This window comes from Biomphalaria glabrata, chromosome 7 (genome assembly GCF_947242115.1).
Source record: "Biomphalaria glabrata chromosome 7, xgBioGlab47.1, whole genome shotgun sequence".
Classification (NCBI taxonomy): domain Eukaryota; kingdom Metazoa; phylum Mollusca; class Gastropoda; family Planorbidae; genus Biomphalaria; species Biomphalaria glabrata.
Genome location: NC_074717.1, coordinates 34,748,570 through 34,769,550, shown reverse-complemented (window position 1 = coordinate 34,769,550; position 20,981 = coordinate 34,748,570). Strand labels below are relative to the sequence as shown.

At 38.1% G+C, this 20,981-nt stretch overlaps 1 long non-coding RNA gene across 1 annotated transcript; it reads left to right on the top strand.

The window, feature by feature from the left end:
• The first annotated feature begins 355 nt into the window (after positions 1-355).
• On the top strand, positions 356-7,193 carry LOC129927185 (uncharacterized). The gene is made up of 2 exons (XR_008778781.1): positions 356-1,196; positions 5,855-7,193. It is a non-coding gene; the product is annotated as an uncharacterized LOC129927185 (long non-coding RNA).
• The last annotated feature ends 13,788 nt before the right edge of the window (positions 7,194-20,981 follow it).

Genomic DNA, 20,981 nt, shown 5'->3' with positions numbered 1-20,981 from the left:
TACTTTTGCTACTATAACGAAAAACAAAAAGGCAAGTGAGAGCTACCGCGATACATTCCCATGACTGGGCGATGTAACCTACATAGGTACTGGCGGACTCGACGAGCAGGCTAAGTCACGTGATCGTGTGAAATTCTTGCGGTTGACAGTCACTCTCCCTTGCGGGATTTTATTTGTTGCCTCCATCTCCTCAGCCAGTGGTGCACAACCCTTTTCGACTTGGGGGTCCATTTCAATCTCCGATACACGTGTCACGGCCCGCACCACGTCAAAAAAGTCGTCTAGTCCAATGGAACCTCTATGGCATCGTTATGGTCAGTGGGCAGAAATTTTGAGGGACATCGTGTGACAGGCCGAATAAGGCCCGCGGTCCTTAGTTTAGAAATCATTGTTTTAAGAAAATTGATCTGTATACGATAGAAGTGTGGCTGAGCCTGATCCCAAAGTGCATCAAGTTAACAATTATATTTGTTTGACATGTTTCGGATGTTCCTCCAGAATTGAAGATTATTACATCCTGGCCCAGACCCAGTCTTAAGCCACTGCAACCTATGCGGTCGCAGTGGGCCCCGCGCTTTTATATGCCCCGCGCTAATTTTATGTGTAATTGTTAATTGCAAAATATATACGAAAAATTCCTGGAAATAACCTGCACTTATTAAAATTTCCTGAAAACTCATAAAAATCTCATGAAAAATAGACAAAATTACCATCTGTGTGTGTCATTCATTATGGGAAACGCCATTCCTACGCGCGATAAAAAAAAAAAAGACATTCTCAGCTTTCATGTAATAAAATGTAATAATCGGACGAATTTTGCCCTTAACCGGAAGTTCCAATACGTATTTACTTTTATTGTTACTTGCATATAAATATGCCATTGGTTGCAAGATTGGTAAAGTAAAATTAACTTGATCGCAATTTTGTACTTAGAAAAGAATGAGTAAAATGCAAAGCCGAATTTATTTTCTATTACAAAATCTTAATTTTCACTTATTATCCTTATTCCCACCCAGACTAGGCCCTGCGCAATTAGTTTCGCATAGGGCCCCGCAATCGCTAAGACCGGCCCTGCCCAAACCTCAAGCAGGACGGCGTCAGCAGGCAGGGTTTGAACCAGGAACCATCGAGGCCACCATGTGTCCCAATCTGTTGTAGTGCCAGAATGATGAAAGGAAACACACTACATGAGAGAAGTGAGTCACCTCAGAAATCTGGAATATTCTTTTTTTTTTTTTTAAAGATGGTAAATACATCGGACTTTGCCAGACTTAAAGTTAATAAGAAATGTAAAGCTAGAACCGATACCAGTGAAAGTGTGTGTGTGTGTGTGTTTGGGTGTTACGTAATAACAATTAGATCACACCATAGTTCCTTCCACTAGGGACACACACATTATCAGACCATTCAACACAGCTATCTGAACTCTATCTAGATTTGCTAACCAACAAAATTACGTCTAACAGACGGTGAAATATAAACCTTTGCAAGCCACACACACACACACACAGAGATTGAACTGGCGTGTCGCAGTAGCAGCAATGTTCAAGAACTACACTGGGCTAGACTTGACAGAAACTCAATGTACACAGGCGTGTGTGAGAGGAAACCTGACCTAGTTTTGACAGTCAACAAAGTCTAGAAACTGACGAGTTTGACAGACATACTAGACTAGATTCTAGATCTAGAACTTTTACGAGATGTGAATCAAGACTTGGTGGGCGAGGGAAGTGAAATTATAAATGAAGCTTTAATCGGTCAACTGACATTTCAAGATTAGAAATGATTTAGACAAAAATAGCATCAAATTGTCTATGAACGTATTTAGGCTAATCGCCGCTAAAGAATAAAAACTCTTCCAAGATAAAAAAAAATTGGTTAACTAAACAATACATTTAACGCTGTGTAGGAATAAACAACAACACGTACACCTCTTTTAATATTAAAAAAATAATACTTATGCCGAAGAACAAGTCGAGCAGAAGGCTGAATAAGCCAATGAATGTATAGTATTAGGAACTAATGATGTCTACACATTAATAACAAATGTCATACATTCTTTTATTCATCAGAACCTTATTCTGACCTAATAGCTTGCACTTGTTGTTAAAGACACTGTTCTGTATCTGATGTTAACATCATTGACAAAAACAAGAACATTTCGGAAAATACGAGAACAAAAAAAAAATGAGCGAAAAACAAAAGGGGGTGGGGTGCGTATGCCTAGTCCTTCAACAATTACAAGAATTCAAATGAAGCTATGAAAAAAAAACAACTTGTCAGTAGTCTAGGTCTATGACATGATGTCACTGACTGACAGTCTTTGTTGATAAGGTATAGTCATAATGATCGATCAACTAAGTACCATTTCATGGCTTGGGGTGAGGTCAGTGAACTTCTAATTAGGGCCCACTACTCGTACACAAAATAAAATGGATCCACAGGCGTCAACAAAATACACTAAAAATATTACCCAAAAAATAATAACAATGACTAAAGAATCCATTTCAATTACATAGCTTACAGATTGAACTGACAATTGATAAATTACATTTTTAATTGTCGCAAATGTTTAACTGTAAAGGAAAATTACTACGCATTAGTAGATTATAGAATAGATTCAACAATGTCAAGCGAACTATAAAATTCACGTTTTATTCTAGACATATTTAACGCTTCTGTTATTCTGGCAAATTTTCAACCAATACTAGGCCTATTCCTACCAGACCATCCCTGAAACTGCGCTGAAGATTAAGAAAAATACGTCATTGTCAGATGTACAAACGAAAATTGTGTCGCGTGGCACACGTGCGTCACCGCTGAAACAGCAGGCAGACGTCACTTTCCAGCAATGACAGAGCGTGTGTGAGGAAGGGCGAGTGAGTTGTGGTCATCACATGTCTACTCAGACTTCGACAGTTTCCACTTGCTAATGTGAATCAATAAAACAGCTAAATGCTGGTGGCAGGTGATGCACATCTACCAGCGGGTGATCAATAATTCTACAACTCTATCACAGTCATTTAACCTACTTTTTTGTTGGTTTGTCCCGTCATCGAATGATGTCACGTCAATTGGTCATTCACAATCAATCTTGAATTTGAGAATGAGAAAAAAAAAGGACTGCGGTATGTTGTGGCAACACTCTTAGAGTTTAGACTATCTCTCTGCGGTATGTTGTGGCAACACTCTTGACTTAAGAGTTTAGACTATCTCTCTGCGGTATGTTGTGGCAACACTCTTGACTTAGAGTTTAGACTATCTCTCTGCGGTATGTTGTGGCAACACTCTTGACTTAGAATTTAGACCACCCCTCTCTCTCTCTCTTGCTGGTTTCAATGAAGCTGTGAAGCATAAGCTGCTCTGTTTCTTCACCCACGAAACTCTTAGAGATAGAAGTCCCCCCCCCCCTTTTTTTTCCCCACTGGCTTGAATTGAAAGCAATCTTTTTGCCCAAAAGGTTCTAAGCAGATAAGCAGATGAACATTCGTGATTCGTTACGTCTGTTTTCTTCGAGGTCCCAAAATCCTAAGACACTCGAGCTACAGTCCGAGCTCCAAGGGGGGTGGTGTCCCCCCTCAATCCTGTGCCCCACTTCCATTGCATGATTTTATTTGAAAAGCGTTTTTTTTGTTTTCAAAATTTCATAAGATGTTCATAGCCTCTAAGCTTTATGGCTTTGCTAAGTAGGTCGTCAAAAATATTCATTTATTAATTTGTTAATAGTCCGTGAATGTGGGTAAACTTCTCAGTTCTCTGATTGATCCCTAAAGTTTCTCATTAGTGTCATCAAATGGAACATCTGTACATGAAACCAGACAGTGGCCTAACTGACCTTAGACTATTATTATTTATGGAGATTGTTACAGCCACGTTGAAGATAGATCTATAAAGTTGGAAACATAAAACAATTCGTAGACAGTTGTTTCTAAGCTGGCAGAACAGAGAGAGAGAGAGAGAGAGAACTAGGCGTGAGAGCTAGTGAAAGAGAATTACCGTGTGTGGCGTGGTGTATGGGTCAGATGGAGAGAGAGAGAGAGAGAGAGAAAGACTTTGAAAGTAGATACAATATAAATTCTATCCTAAGGATGTCAACAAAAGGACCAGCCAGACACATAAATCTAGCTTCAGCTGAATGACTACAAATTAAATCAGATGATGAAATAAAATTCTCTAAGTAAAACGTACAATATTTCTTGACACCCAATTCTCCTACACTACATAAAAACAATCACTTGAACGTAATTAGGAGGCGTCAAAGAGAAACTATGGTTTAAAAAATCAAGTTTTATCTTCTATTTCGTTCATACATCCATAATCGTTCAATTAGGCGACCAAATTTTGTACAGTAAGCTACAAGGACCTGCCAACTACATCGAAACATTTTCAGGCAAAGTAGGAAAGAAATTCACGATTTCTTAGTTTCCCTTAAAAAAAGGTTTCTTAAGATTAAAAATACATTGGTATGTCTTTTTACTAAATCAGTTTGTTTGTGTTTTCTTTCGCATATTATTAATGTTTTTCCAGATTATCAAATACATTATTTAAATATACGAATAATTAATTTAGAATAGTAAATAGAAAAGTGGTAGTTTACCTTAAAAATACTTGTGTTGTTTATTCGAACTAGTCCATAAAGAGACGCATTAACATTCTACATTCTTAGAGGGTCAGACAGATATGTAGACATATATGGGGAAGTAATCATTATTTTAAAATGTTTTCATTAGTTTCTTCAAAGGACAATAAAAATGAAATATAGAAATCAAAATATAGATTATCAAATCATCTTTATTAACTGTGGTCCCGTATGGGGCATGGACCACCAGCAGCTTTCTCCAGGCTTCTCAGTTCTAGGCGAGTCAACAGTCCCCATGTCTTGCTCATCTCCCTGGCATCTGCTTCCTAAATCAGTGGCATAATTTATACATTGAAGTGTGAATAAAAAATACGATTCTACTACGGTATCTAATGTTGTTTCTTTTCTTGTGTGATTTAAAAAAAAAATTTCCATCTCTTTCTCAGTTTCTGCCCAAATAAAATAACACATTTTGAGACCCACTTTAACAATTTACAGCCAAAGAGATCACCGTAAAGTGTTCCCATAATTTCAAAGTGGTCTCTTTTTTTTTGCATCCAATCGTAAACCCTTGTTCAATCTACAAATGTAGTTATCTAGGTTTTCACTTATCACGTAAACTATTTCTTTGAGACTTCGACACTAGAAGAGCCAGAAATTCGTTCTACCTGTTAACATGAACATAAAACAAGTGAATCTCTCAGATGATCAAAATGTCCTCCTTCAACATGGCAATAGTCTTCAAATCTCTCGTGATAGCAAAATTCAGTGTCATGATAAGTAAAGCTCTTGTGTTTAAAGTTCTTGTTTTTAGAGTTCTTGTGTTTGGATGCAAGCTCTTTCAACATTGTGTTGTTTCCCTTGGTAGCTGATGACGTAATCTTATCTTATATAATACAGACGTTACTTCAAAAAAGAAGATGATTACGTCCTACGCGTCATGCCTCTAGTCATGCATGTTAACCAAGCGTCGAGAAGTGAGAAATATTTCAGACATAAAGATGGATAGCACCAAAGCCTCGATATAAACATGATACATTGTCTGTCATCACATTGAAACGTTTATGCATGTAAATGTCAATTGAGATATGATCACGTGGTTTCAGCTTAGTAGTAGTACTTACTGTTTCGTTAGCAGATTCTGTTAGAAAAAAACACACTTTTAGCAGCGTTGTTTCGAAACATGCTTTTTTGTTTTTTAAACCAGTTTGCATGGTAAAATTCTCTGATACATAATCTTACGCTGCATTTTCTTTTTTTCCATCTTTCTTGCAGCCCAATAGGTAACATTTTCTGTAGCAACAATTTATCCAGAATACTATCGCTCGACTATAACAAGAAATCCATCCACGCAAAAGGCTGAGCTGGGCACACAATGCGTAGAGCTACAGACAGCATGGCAAGACAGGCTAAAGACTAGTAGTAGAAAATGGTTGGGAGACCAAAGTAAACTGGAATTGCCCAGAACAGAGTCCCATGTCTAAGCACTGTTACGGCCCTAACTATGCTCCACTGGTGGTCAGAAGAATCAAGTTATAGCTCACAAAGACTTTCTGTAGGGAACAACTCCAGTGAAAAGTCGGACAGGCCAAAAAAAAAAAAGAGAAAACATCAAGGAATCTAATGTTAATGAAAAATACTCTAATCCTGGCAAAAATCGGAGAAGAATGGAGAAAGATAGTCAGCAGATCATATGTGATTCCCAAACGGTCCAAAAGGCTAAGGGACAGGTGAAGGTAAATGTAGCTACAACTCAGCAAACATGCACTTACAGGTGATTACAAACGACGTGCACAATTTTAAGAACAAAACAAAATTGTTCAATACACTAGCGAGAACAAAGATGATTCCGAGAAGCTTAGGTTATTCAAAGAATACTTTTAATTTATAATATATAACTGGCTTGAAGAAGTATTAGTCATTGTATAGGATGTTTCGATGTTCCATACAGCGCCTAGGCAAGTAGGAAAGCATGACACAATAAATACGAGGGGGAAGGGAGAGAACTAGAAAGAAGGGGAAGTAATAAGGAGGTTCACATGAAAAAAAAGGACGTAGAATGAGAATACAATTCACGAATGATGTTGAACTAAGCCAAACACAATACACTCTGGACGACTATCTTCTGGCGCACAAGAAATAACACCCTGTTTTGGAAACGTGTCCTGTTTAATTCTAAATTTCGATTTGATATTTGTAAATGCAACATTAACTGTAAATTTGATTTTTAATTTCCCATCACATTATAGTCTGTCTGTATTGATCGGAATATCTAGAAATAATAAAAAAATTAAAATGAGTGAATCGTCTGGAAATGTTAGGACATCACAAGCCAGACTTGAGAATGCGATGTTTCAATAGAAAGTGACAGCCTCTTCCAAGTAAGCAACGGCCTAACCCTAACCAATTGGGTACAAACATTTGTATCCAAAGTTCAATTTCCTACTGAAATTGTTTATTTGCTAATTATCTAAAGTTGCGTAACAACAATCATGAGCGATTCTGTGTGGCAATTCTACATTCCCTTTGTTTTTCCGTTATAAATCAGCAGTTGTGACTTTTGATTTTCCAATACCAGCTTTTTCCTTAACTAAATAAACTGTATAAGGATGAAGGGCTTTGATCGTCATTTTCTTTAAAAATATATTAATGAGTAATTTCCATATCCATTTGAAAAGAGAAAAGAAAGAGGAAAGGGTGAGAGTTGGTGAGAGAACAAATCATGGATACAGTTTCATGGAGATGCTATATATAACAGAATCTTTCATGGGCGTAGCCAGGGGGGGAGAGGGTTGGGGGTTCAACCCCCCCCCCCGAAATGAAATCCCCCGAGGGGGGGGGATCGGAACTTAGTGACTGATTTTTTGCTTTGATTTTGTTTATTTTAGGTGCCCAAGCACAACCAAAGGGGTTTTGAGTTTAAAACCCCCTACCAGGGGGGTTCGAGTTTAAAACCCCTACCAGAGGGGTTCGAGTTTAAAAAACCCCTACCAGGGGGTTTGAGTTTAAAAACCCCTACCAGGGGTTTTGAGTTTTAAACCCCCTACCTGGGGATTCTGCAGTTAACTCCACCTCTTCTATAAAACAAAACAAAAAAAAAATGCAAACGAAAATCCCCTAATTTCAAGAGCACAGTTAAGGAAGATTTTGATTTTAAAACCCCCTCTAAAATTTACGACAAACCCCCTCTTCAACATAAAAAAAAAGCTAATTACGCACTCAAACTGTTATGGGCGTAGCTAAATGGGTTTTGACTCAGTTTTGGATTTAATTCCAACTTCAGCGGGGTTTGAAGGTAAAAAATATCTCTTTAATAATAAAAACAAAGCAAATTATACACTCAAAATGTTATGAGTGTAGTCAAAGGGGTTTTGAGTTTAAACTCCCCTCCAGTGGAGTTTGAAGCTAAAAAGTACCTCTTTAATATAAATAAAAGCAAATTACTCACTCTAAAATCTATGAGCGTAGCCAAAGTGGGTTTGAGGCTAAAAAATACATCTTCAGTGTAAGAAAAAAAGCAAATTACGCACTCAAAATGCTATGAGCGTGGCCAAAAGGGGTTTTGAGTTTAAACCCCCATTCAGAGGGGTTTGATGCTAAAAATACCTTTCAATATAAAAAAAAAAGCAAATTACACACTATTTGAGCCAATCCGATCGGGGGTTTTGAGTTTAAAACCCCTCCAGATGGTTTTGAGTTTAAAAACCCCCAACAGATGATTTTGACGATAAAAATTCTCTTTTCGATATAAAATCTAAAGCAAACTACATCCACTTAATTCCAAGAGCGTATTCAAGAGAGTTTACACATTTGTACCAGTGGCAGGGCTCCATTAATAAACTGCAGTGAATAGTCATCTGCCGAAATTGAAAAACACTAAATTTGGCTCAACAAAGATGGCTAAGACAGATTTTAGGAGTCAGTTATAGAGATCAGGTCTAAATCAAGGAAATCCAATGCCAACTGGGAGTCGACCCCTTAGTAAGATTGTGAAAGAGCGACGCATGAGGTTTGCGGGACATGTTCTCCGACAAAATGAATTACGCACAAGAGGAGTTGCAATGATATCCTAGTACAACTTGACGCCACTCATTCATGGAGGTCCTCATGGCAGGTGGGAAGAGGCTTCAGACATTACCAGTGACAGATTTTTATGGAAACAACTTGACGGCAGATGAGCCGAACGGCGCGGGAGGGTCTAAGTCAGTAAGAATAGCACATTAGTTTTTTGAAATAGAACTTTTTAAAAGCAGGAAAATGCACTGTAGATACCTCAGAATATGCATTTTGTTGGCTTTCAATACCAGAAATAGTGCTCCTAGCGCTCCCTTAGATCCCATTGCTAGTGATGGCGGGGAATCTACATTTTTTCCACTAACTCCAGGAAGAACGAATTCTAGGTCACAATAAAAGTTAAAGGTCTTCCAAAAGAATGAAGGGTCAGAATTTAATAAAGATTATGCACACACACACACACACATAAATACATATAAAAAATTTTTTCGCTGGGGGGGGGGGGAGGGTTCCGCCCCCCCCCCCCCCGAACAAAATCCTGGCTACGCCCATGGAGTCTTAACAGACTAGTGACAGACTGATCACAAAGGTACACGTGTCATAGTACTTCTTAGGTATTTCTAGTTTACAAAAAAAAAATATTTTTTTTTTGGAATCATCTCCAAGAAGAAGCTCTGAGTATTATTGGTCCATATTCAGTGTGTTTAATTTTCTTTGAGTGAGCTTAATAGACAACTTGCTTGACTTGCTCCATTAATCCCTCAAATGCTCAAAATTAGCTATAGTAACAGCTATATTATTCATTATCATTATGTATGCAGTTATAATAGGATGTATTATGTATATCAATATCTAATGCAGTGTGAATCCTTAGAAACTGGCCTACACACAACCATTAATGTAAATGTATAAATGTAAGTAACATGTTCAGAAAATACCATTGTTTAAATTCATAATAGAAAGAAAAATTGGCCAGGTACCAAGCAGAACGACATGGTCAAACAGAAGTAATCTCACAATCATGTCTGATATTGATTTTGGCTTTTCTCCGCGGACTAATGGCCTGTCGGTTTTGTTCAATCAATAATAAGTACCAAACAATAAACAGTGGCCAACTATTTCTAGGCCAGCCCATGGGGATATTTAAAAAAAAGAAATAGCTACAAGAAATAGACATGGAAAAAAACTGAAGATCGTTTGACTACAGCAGCAAAGGTAAGATATAGATGGGGAATACAGCAGTGGCGGGCCTCACGGGGCATCAAGTGGTGGGGGTATCAAATTGAGGACAAACTTTCTCAGTAAAACTATACATTGTAATTACATAAATAAAAAAAACATTTATTTGTTTTGTTAATTTGCTATGTCCGATATTCTTTCTTAAATTAAATGTAAGCTATAGACCACCTTGAATCAATTTTTTTCAGATTTATTTAAATCTCGGCAACTTTAACATTTTTTTAACCTTACATGATGTGACTTCATTGTTCAATGCACTGGTTATGGACACGTTTAGAATGGTGGTTTTTATAATTACTAATTAGTAATTTACCAATCTCTTTTGTGGACCAGTGGGGGGGGGGAAGGAGTATCTGGGAGAAAGTTTTCCAACCACTCAGCAAACACAACCTTGCTAGAGTCGGAATTCGAACTCAAGCCCCCTTGTAAGGTGGCCAAGCCGAGACCAAGCAGTTTTAGTCTCTCGGCCGCACATCACTTGCTTGGATGAAATGTGAAGTTCGTCTGTGACTAGGTAACAATAATGACAGCAAGACTAAAGATTTAAATAAGCAAGAGGGCAAAATGTGGAGAGATTATCTCTAGAGAATCTTGAACATCATGAGTTTTCTCGTAAAGCAGAATCTGTCTCTCCTTGGGCATCGCGAACGAGTTGAAGAATTGGCAGTAAAAATCAAAGAAATTACTATCCAAGTACGATCCATTCCTGAGAGACCAAATACGTAAATGTCCCAACAATAGAAAAACACATTTCTTGTACTATAAGTGCTCACGAAAAAAAAAAGTATAAGAAGCAAATATTTCTCGATTATTTTCCACAGTACACTTAACATCTAAAATCTGGATCAAAATTTTATGTCTAAAGTACTAGAGAGGGTCTTATCTTATAAACTTTCCTTCAAGAGAGGAGATAATTACTTCTGAACTATAATGTAGGCCTATTATACATCGCAGTGCTCTACAGCTTAGCTGGTGTCTACAATTAGTTGTTTCTAACTTGTTTCTGTCACCTTTTGTTTCCTTGGTTCTTAAAAAAAGTTGATTCTAAAGACTCTGTAACGTAATGCTCTGCCAGGTAGTCAACATTTTAGCAAGCTCTTCACTTTTCTCTGCTTTCAATGTCCCGTTTGTTTACCGTTCCTGCTAGTAAACATTCAGGTGTAAAGAACATGCTTGGCCCATTCCGGTTCCATTGCAAAAGAACATTTGACTAGCTCTGATTTTCATCTTCTGAAGTCTACTTTGCCCTTTTTTTTTCTTCTACTGTGCATGCAGGATAGTTTGTAAAGCCTTCGGTTTTGATTTAGTTGAGTAAATCAATTTTAGTTTTCATTAAAATTTACATTTTTAAAAATTCTCTTCTGGATGTACAATGTTTTACGTTTCAGATGTTCCTTCAGAGGTGAAGAAATTTACTTCCTAGTCCAAACCTCCCGCAGGACGACGGGGATGGGAGCGGGCAGAGAGGGATTGAACCACTGGCGGATCCAGAACTTTGGAGTGGGGGGGGCGATTTTTTTCCAAACCCTAACCCTATCATCACTTACCACAGCCCCCCTCCCCCCCCGCGAAAAAAAATTATATGTGTGTGTGTGTACATAATTAATCTTTATTACATTCTGACCCTTTCGGAAGACGTTTATTGTAGACTCCCCGCCCTTGCCAGCAAGGGGGTCTGGGGGAGCTCGCAGCGCTCCCCCAGCGCGGGGCTCGCCGCCGAGCACTATTTCTGGTATTGAAAGCCAACAAAATGCATATTCTGAGGTATCTACAGTGTATTATCTTGCTATTAAAAAGTTTTATTTCAAAAACTTAATGTGCTATTCTTACTGACTTAGACCCTCTCGCGCCACTCGGCGCATTTTCCGGCAAGCTTTTTCGCAACTCTTATTTTGCTTAATTCATTTTCTCGGAGAACATGCGACGTTCTGTCACAACCTTTCTAAGGATTCGACTCCCAGTTCGGCATATGATTTCTTTGATTTAGACCCGATCTCTATGACTGACTCCTAAAATCTGTCTTAGCCATCTTTGTTGAGCCACATTTAATGTTTTTCAATTTCGGCAGAAGGCTATTCACACTTTAGGCCTATTAATGGAGCCCAAGCCACTGGTAGAAATTTGTAACCTTTCTTGACTACGCTCTTGGAATTACATGCCTGTATTTCGCTTTAGATTTTATATCGAAAAGGAAAGTTTTTTCGTCAAATCATCTTTTGAGGGGTTTTAAACTAAAAAATCTCTGGAGTTTTTTTTTTGTTTTTTTTTTAATTCAAAACCCCATTTGGTGACTGTAGTTTGCTTTAAAATAATATTGAAGAGAGAGGTTTTCAACTCTAAACGCTCTGTAGGGAATCTGGAGGGGTTTTAAACTTTAAAGAAAAAGCCATCAACTCAAAACCCCTTTGGCTACGCTCATAGATTTTATAGTGTGTAATTTGCTTTTTTTTTATATTGAAGAGGTACTTTTTAGCTTCAAACCCCAACTGGAGGGGGGGGGGTTAAACTCAAAACCCCTTTGGCTACGCTCATAGAATTTTGAATGTGTAATTTGCTTTTTTTATATTGAAGAGGGGGTTTATCGTAAATTTTTTAGGGGGTTTTAAAATCAAAATCTTCCTTAACTGTGCTGTTGGAATCTGGGGATTGTTGTTTGCATTTTTTTGTTTTGTTTTATAGAAGAGGGGGATTTAACTGCAAAAACCTCTGGTAGGGGGTTTAAAACTCAAAACCCCCTGGTAGAGGGATTTGTATCTCAAAACCCCCTGATAGGTTTTTTTTTCAATCTCAAAACCCCCTGGTAGAGGGTTTTTAACTCAAAATTCCCTCGGCTGGCTGTGGTAAGTGATGATTTAGTATTAAAATCTCACCTATAATAAACAAAATGAAAGCAAAAATCAGTCACTTAATTCCGTCCCCCCCTCCCTTGCGGGGGGGGGGGATTTCATTTCCGGGGGGGGGGGGGTTTGAACCCCAAGAACCCCCCCCCCCTGGCTACGCCAATGATAGGCATATATATATATTCGATATATGAGAATAAAATAAGACTGTTTCTCAATCTTCGGCGAAAAAAAAAACATTCATGTTGAGGTTCTTTCTCTTGCAAGCTTGGGGGTCTGGGAGAGCGCTGTAAGCTTCCTCAGTGGGGTTCCGCCAAAAGTGTTTTCTTGCATTTTTCACGGCTGAAACGCATTCTCCTGATATCTACACCTTATTACTTATTAGAGGGGTTCGGATCGAAGCCCCGACGCCTAAAGCGTTTTCTTGCATTCTTCACTGCAGTAACGCATTCTCCTGACCTACAGCTCATTATTCATTCTATTATAAAGGACCTTTTGAATAATGAGGAAAGATATTCCAATATGAATTTATAGTCCCTTAATACATTGTAAATACAACCGATTGCTTCTTTGAAAAGATAAGTTACCCCACATATTTAGATTAAGGCTTTGAGGATAGCCGCCGAAAAAAAATATTCGATTAAAAATATCCAATGAAATTCAAGCATAAATTGTGTCCTAAATTTATTTAACTAGCAAAATATAAGATAGAGTAAAGGTTGGAAAAAGTCGACTAGGAAAAGATTATCTGGCTTTTGAACTCATCTCAACCGTGATTGTTATATTGAAAAATTTCTTTCTTAAAATAGTTATGATAAATTCATGTGAAATTACACAAACTCTGTCTGGAAAGGGGAAGGGCGGTAAAATGAAAACGATTAATCCTCGCTTTTTATAATTTCTGCTAATGATTGCATTTTGCATTAAAGAATAGGGGTTGGGCGACTCGATATAAGAATTTACTTTATAGCATATATAAATTATAATATCAGGTGACCGAGCCTCGCTCGGATGAATAATTTGTTAAGGAAGGATATATACCCGAAGTCATTTTGAGAATATTTTTGTACCAGGTGGCCGAACCTCGCTCTGTTAAATAATTTCGGAAGGTTATATACCCGAAGTCATTTTGGGAATATTCTTGTAATTACGAAAATGAACGATCGGATAAAGACTACTAATCTGAAGAGTTGTTTTAGTGTTCTGTTAGTTCTAATTGTAGGGCTAATTGTACATGTCGATTAAATTTAAAGTCTTTTAAGTCCTCCTACAGTCTAGACAAACTACAGCTCACGTCCGTCTTATAGTTTTACAATCCATCTTTTGCGTAAAACTATTGTAGGCTTACTATTATTGGCTTGGAAGAAAGTCTTTGCAGTGTAACTTCTCTACGTTATAGGGTAAAACATGCACTTAGTGACAAAGTAAAATGGCGCATTTTTTCTTATTAGACTTAAATCATGGCATTAGTTTTCTAAAGAAACGTTTCCGTGGGGCACCTCTGTTACGCCAAACAATATGCTCGTTACCCATACGGGTTACGTGCCCTGCCCAGCCTGACTGTCGGACTATAGGAAGTTCATACCGGCTTTTGCCATCCATCCATCCTAGTGGTGCTATGGCCTGCTTTTACACATCCATCCATTCAGATCTCTCCTGGCCCTAACTCCAAGCTTTTTACCGAGGTTTATAGTTAAATCAAAAGAGGCTGCAGTGTACGCAAACTCGTTGACCGCTAGATGGATATCATGTTTAGTGTGAGCAAGTAAGGCGTAGAGAAGTTGTGTTATGACCATTTCCTTTGTTTTGGTACAGGAGAGGTAGACACTGAAGCATGAACACATGGTAATAATTCACCAGCAAAATAATAATAATAATAAGGCTTGTCTTAGAGTCCGAAAATTAATGAGGATTGCAGCTGTGACCTACATATCTTGCCACATCCAGGGCAAGCATAACCATTGTCCGCGATGCTCGATTAAGATTTTCTTTTAGCGTCTGCGTCTGTCCTCGGCAGCAAATTTTCTTTTGGTCTCAAATGTGTATCCGCGGCCTTTGTATAGAGGGAATTCTTTAAGTCCGACAGTTACGCTGGACAGAGCAGTATCCTGTATGGGAGACGAATCTCAGACGAACGCATGCCAAAGGCAGGATTTTTTGGTGAGCTAAAAAGTGGTCGACGTAACACCGAAACCCTTAAAAGACCAGCTTATGGCGCAAACTTGACTTAGCTGACATAGAAGAGAGCACATGGTTGCATGCAACCTCAGAACGAGACAGCTGGAGGTCACCAGCAAAATAAACAACAAAGTAAAAGGTATCTACACCGCTCTACACAATTAAAGTGTAAACAACTTATTTAGCACTTAAAACACAATAACTAATCATATATCGGCACATTTAATTTCATTACTTTTCTTTCATAGTTCTATAATAAATCAATCTACATTAAGATGGTGCGCAAATGTTTAATTAGGTCTATTGATCCTTTAAAACTCGTTCTTGTTTGCAAAGAAATATTTTAGTATACTGCGGTAAGCCTAGTGACGTAAACAGCGTTTTTCCCGTTTACGTCATGGAAAATTTTCATTCATAAAACATTCTAGCCAAAATTAATTTTTCGATAATGAGGCATTTTCAAACTGATATAACGGTCGACCTCGAGTTTTCCCGATGTGGCCAATGAGTTGAGAATTTTTTTCTTACTAATATGCACATACCTTGAAATTTTAAAGAAAATCGTTAGAGCCGTTTTCGAAATAAAATTTATATATATATATAAATATAAATATATATACATACATACATACAAGAATTGCTCGCTTAAGAGTATAGGATTAGTGATAGATTTTTTAAATTTTGTAATCCTATACTCTTAAGCGAGCAATTCTTGTATGTATGTATATATATTTATATATATATATATATATATAAATTTTATTTCGAAAACGGCTCTAACGATTTTCTTTAAAAGTTCACGGTATGTGCATAATAGTGAGAAAAAAATTCTCAACTCATTGGCCACATCGGGAAAACTCGAGGTCGACCGTTATATCGGTTTGAAAATGGTTCATTATCGAAAAATTAATTTTGGCTAGAATGTTTTATGAATGAAATTTTCTGTATGACGTCAATGGGAAAAAAAAATTGACACCGCTTACGTCACTAGGCTCACAGCAGTACACTAAGACATTTCTTCGCAAACAAGAACAAGTTTTAATGATTCAATTGGCGTAATTAAACATTTGCGCACCATCTTATTGTACATTGATCCATTAGGAATTTATGGAAGAAAAATAATGAAATTAAATATCTTAATGTAAGATTAGTTATTGTGTTTTAAAGGCTTTATAAATTGTTTACACTTTAATTGCTTACATCCGTAGGTAGCTTTTACTTTGTTATTATTTTGCTGGTGAATTATTGCAATGTGTTTAAGCTTCGAAGTCTGCTGTCCAATACCAAAACATAGGAAATGGTCATAACACAGCATATCTATGCCTTACTTGCACAATCAGGGCCGGCCCTAACATTTGCGGGGCCCTATGTGAAATGTGAGGATTGCGCGCGGATCAGTAAGGGTAGAGATAAAGATAATAAGTGAAAATAAAGATTTTGTATTAGAAAAAAATTCGTATTTGCATTACATTTTTATTAAATGAAAGCTGACGATGCCGTTTTTTTATATCACGCGTAGGACTGGCGTTTACCATATTGATTGACACCCCCAAAGTAACAATTTTGTCTTTTTAAGGACATTTTTATGAGTTTCAGGAGATTTCCAGGAGCTCCTTGAAAACAAGGAGACCACGGGAACCCTATTATAAATTATAATGGTTTAATTTAATAATTTACACCTAGAATTAGCGCGGGGATTTTGAACCTTCGGGGTCCACCACTGTGACAGCATAGGCCTAGGGCTGGCCCTGATGATATCCAGCTCGCGGTCAACGAATTTTCATCACGCTGCTGCCTTTTTTTTTATTTGTTAACCTATAAACCTCGGTAAAACAGAAGTCATGTTCCAAAAGTCACCCAATAAAACCTACTCAGCCCAAAGATCACTGCGCATAGACATCCCTTAAAGTGGTAGATAACTTCACATTATCTGGGAAGCATTTTATCAATTGACGCATTGCTTTAAAGAGAGGTTGATATGTGATCATGGATAGTCGTGCTTTTGGACGCCTCCAAGCGAGAGTGTGGCGAAATAAATCGCTCCGCCTGTCTACAAAAATCAGTGTCAACCAGTATTCTCTCAACCCCTCTATGTGGATCTGAGACATGAGTACTTTATAGAAAGCAACTAAGACTTCTTGAACGACTTCACCAATGACCACAATACAAACAGCGATATTCTTGCAAAATGGTATGAAATTCGAGTCCGAAAATAAGTGAGGAATGCAGTATTTTCCTTTGCTGTGCAGCCCCAACTGTGACCTACATATTTTGCCACATCCAGGGCAAGCATAACCATTGTCCGCAGGTGGCCGATTTAGATTTTCTTTTCGCCGTCTGCGTTTGTTCTCGGCAGCAGATTTTCTTTTGGTCTCAAATGTGTATCTCGCGGCCTTCGTGAGAGACCTCCAGCTGTCTCGTTCTGAGGCCGCATGCAACCAGGTGCTCTCTTCTATGTCAGCCAAGGAAAGTTGACGACTAAGCTGGTCTTTGAAGAATTTCCTTGGGGCGCATCTGTTACGTCGACCACCTTTTAGCTCACAAAAAAAGACTGCCTTTGGCATTCGTTCGTCTCCCATACAGGATACGTGCCCTACCCAGTGCAACTGTCGGACCATAAGAAGTCCCACTATACTCTCCATACCGGCGTTGGCAAGGACATCGCTGTATGTAGTGCTGTCCTGCCACCGTATGTCCATGATGGAGCGCAAGCATCTTTGGTGAAAGCACTCAAAAAGTCTTAGTTTTTTCTGTAAAGTGTCCATGTCTCAGAGCCATAATAAATATACTAATTGCAGTATTAAATGTCATGAAGTAACCATTTTAGAAGTTACACTGCAAAGACTTTCTTACAAGCCTATAATAGCCCAATAGTTCTACATGAAAGAAGCAATGTAAAACGTTAAGACGTGAGCTGTGGTTTTCTATAGGCCTACTATTGAGGGTACTTTCTATTCTAATCGCCATGTACAATTACATTGAGAACTGAAAGAACTAAAAAGCAACTCTTCGGATTGATAGTCTTTACCCGATAGTTCATTTTCGTAATTACAACAATATTCCCAAAATAACTTCGGGTAAATATCCTTTCTTAACAAATTATTCATCCGAGCGAGGCTCGGTCACCTGATATTTTCTTACTATAATACAAAAAGAAAAAGTATTGGTTTGTCCGATGGGGGGAAGGTGATTGCATGTATCGCACTTCCACCTGTTTATATTATATAGATATTCGACTAATTTTGTTCACATACTATGATTTCTCCATAAAAGTAGGACCGCCCCCCCCCCCACCACTCAAAGGGTTTAGATGGGAAGGGCAGTAGAGGTATTCACTCCTCCCCTTCCAATCGGCCAACAGGTGAACGACATAATATAAAGACCGGTTAAAATACCAATAACAAGTTTTAATCATATAGATATTTAATTGATTCTGTTAGCAAGCTGTGATTTCTACAAATAAATAGGACCGCCCCCCCCTCCACTCGAAAGTTTATGGTGGGGGCGGGGGCGGATTGATGCTATGGCCCCCTCCTGACCTTACAAAATCGCCCAAAATACTAGAAAAGGGGGGGGGGGCGAAATAATCTAAAAATAGGTTGAAATATAAATAATTAGTATATATTATTAACATAAGTAATAAATTCGTATACAAATTGTGTGAATTCTATACTAAAATTCGTCCGCCCCCCCCCCCCCCCCCCCATGGAACCGCCAGTGGATTGAACCCAGGATCATCGATAAATCCGAAAGACAGTCCAGCGCGCAAACCGCACGACCAGGCAGCCAGCGTAATGGTGTTTCTGTCTGATTACTTGTTACACTCATTTCCAATCTATTTGTTCGAATTTTTTGTTTAATTGAGCTGGGGTTCCATTATGATTTTATTTATAATATAGGCATGATTGCTGAGCTGGAAACATTGTGACCGAAATTCGAAGCGCTTTCCGTGGCCAGCGAACACGACAAACCTTTTTGACGAGAGCAGGATTCGGAATGCTCAACCCTTTATAGGGTTCAATTTTTTTTAATAATGTGTACCATGTTTAAAAATGAAGGGTGTGTTTTATTCAGCCGAGCGTGTCAGACAAAACAAGTCTATTCAAAGCAGCCCCGATGTAGCATTGCTTGTTCAGACTAACACTGTTGAGTCACGGTGGGTCGAAGTTTTTTGTTCTCTTAAATCAACCAACTGTAAATTACTAGTTGTAACATATCTCTTCTAGATGTCTGCGATCAGGAGCCTGGAACTGATTCTTTGTGTATAGACCTAGTTGTGTTGGCTGAGCGCCTGAAGGCAGCACGGAAAGTCTCCCAGATAGGCCTACCACCTGCCCTTCACTGGCCTGTACAAGTGATTGGACTAGAGCGATCTCAGCATGTTATAGCATTGAAAAATTTGCTATTCAAAATTGATTTTAAAAATACATTTATGAAGGTACATCTTCAAAAAAAACAACAAAAAAAAACAAAAAAAAAAAAAACATGACAAAACACATAACATTCAAACAGACAAAACACAACATCCTAAAATTTCTCATTGGAGTACAAAAACAAAGCCCATGAGTCTGGAAGGAAATGTGTTTTTAAAGTAATGGCTCAGTTGTGTAGTAGAAGAAAACATAAAAGTGAGTTCACATTTCGCGTTTTTAATGATCTTTTGAAATCACGCGTTTCTTATTGATAAGCCATTGACATAGGGATAGCCTGCACCAAAACTTCAAAAGTCGCTTCTAATTGTTAGAGCTTTGGAGATGTTCATACACGGGGGGGGGGGGGGGGGGTGGGAGAACTATAAATAGCATTTTGGTGTATTCGGTGTACAAAATGAAGGAAGATACTTTTTTTTTGAAAGGTACCGGGATATGATCATTTTACTGCCTATTTTTAGCTCAGGAGAATCAAATTTTCTAAGCTCTTCTGTTAGTAGAACAAAATAGTTTCAATGTGTAGAAAGAAAATATACTTACACTCAAAACAATTTAAAACAAATGGATAAATAGCTTACTTAGATCCTCCCGCACAGTTTGGCGCATCGGGCGGCAAGCTGACTCCACAAAGATCTGTCACTTGCAATGCCGGAAGTCGCTTCCCAAATAACTAGCGGTAATACAAGCGTGTCGATACAAAGATAAACTGCCACGAATTCAGATATCGTTATAAAGTATAGCTCATATTTTATTTGATTTAGTTGACAACAGTGGAATTCAATTTAAGTGTCATTGTAGTGATTAATTGTTTTCGTGAAAGTCGCCACTATTGAAATTATTTGGCGCTATAAACGGAGAAGCTTTAAATCTACAGTGCCAAAAAAGTGCACTTAAAATTAACATTTACCTTTAAAAAAAAACACTTCCTTTGTTTTGTACACCAGATACACCACACAAGTAGCTCTATTAAGGTTTTCCCGCCATGTATGAAATTCTCAAATAGGAAAATGATTCAAACTGCTCTCATGCATTCATAATGGCATGGCTCTAAACAAATGCTACAAAGATCAATAGATAGCCTTTTTATAGTATAGAATCTAGCCATAGATCTAAATCTAAATGTATATGAAAATGTATTATGCCCTAAGCCCTCGACCAAAGCTAGTGTTGGATAACAGGGATGCTAGTGTCTTGGCAGGACAGAGAAACGGATCCTCTACACTTTCACCATACATCTTTACCCCTGGGACGTTAAGTTTATTTAAAAAAAAAAAAAAAAAGATTTTCATGTTATGAGGCTAATAATGAAACTCAATGCGTAAGTTAGATCTACAGGTCATTTCGATTTCAGCATTAAAAAAAGGTATAAAGCATTTCTTTTTGTTCCTCCTTATGGTTAAGCGCCTGGGTTCTGAACATGCGGTCCTGAGTTCGAATCTCGCTGAAGACTGGAATTTTAAGGGCGCCCCTAAGTCCACCCAACTCCAATGGTACCCGACCTTAGTTGGGGAAAGTAAAGACGGTTGGTCGTCACCCTGCTTGTTAACCGTTGCACAAAGAAACAGATGACTAACATCATCTGCCCTACAGACTGCATGATCTGAAAGGGGAACTTTACTTTTTTTTTTTTTTATGACCCCCCCCCCCCCCCCCCCGTTGCTGACAAAACAAAAATTCAGATGGGCCCGCTCATCATTCTTT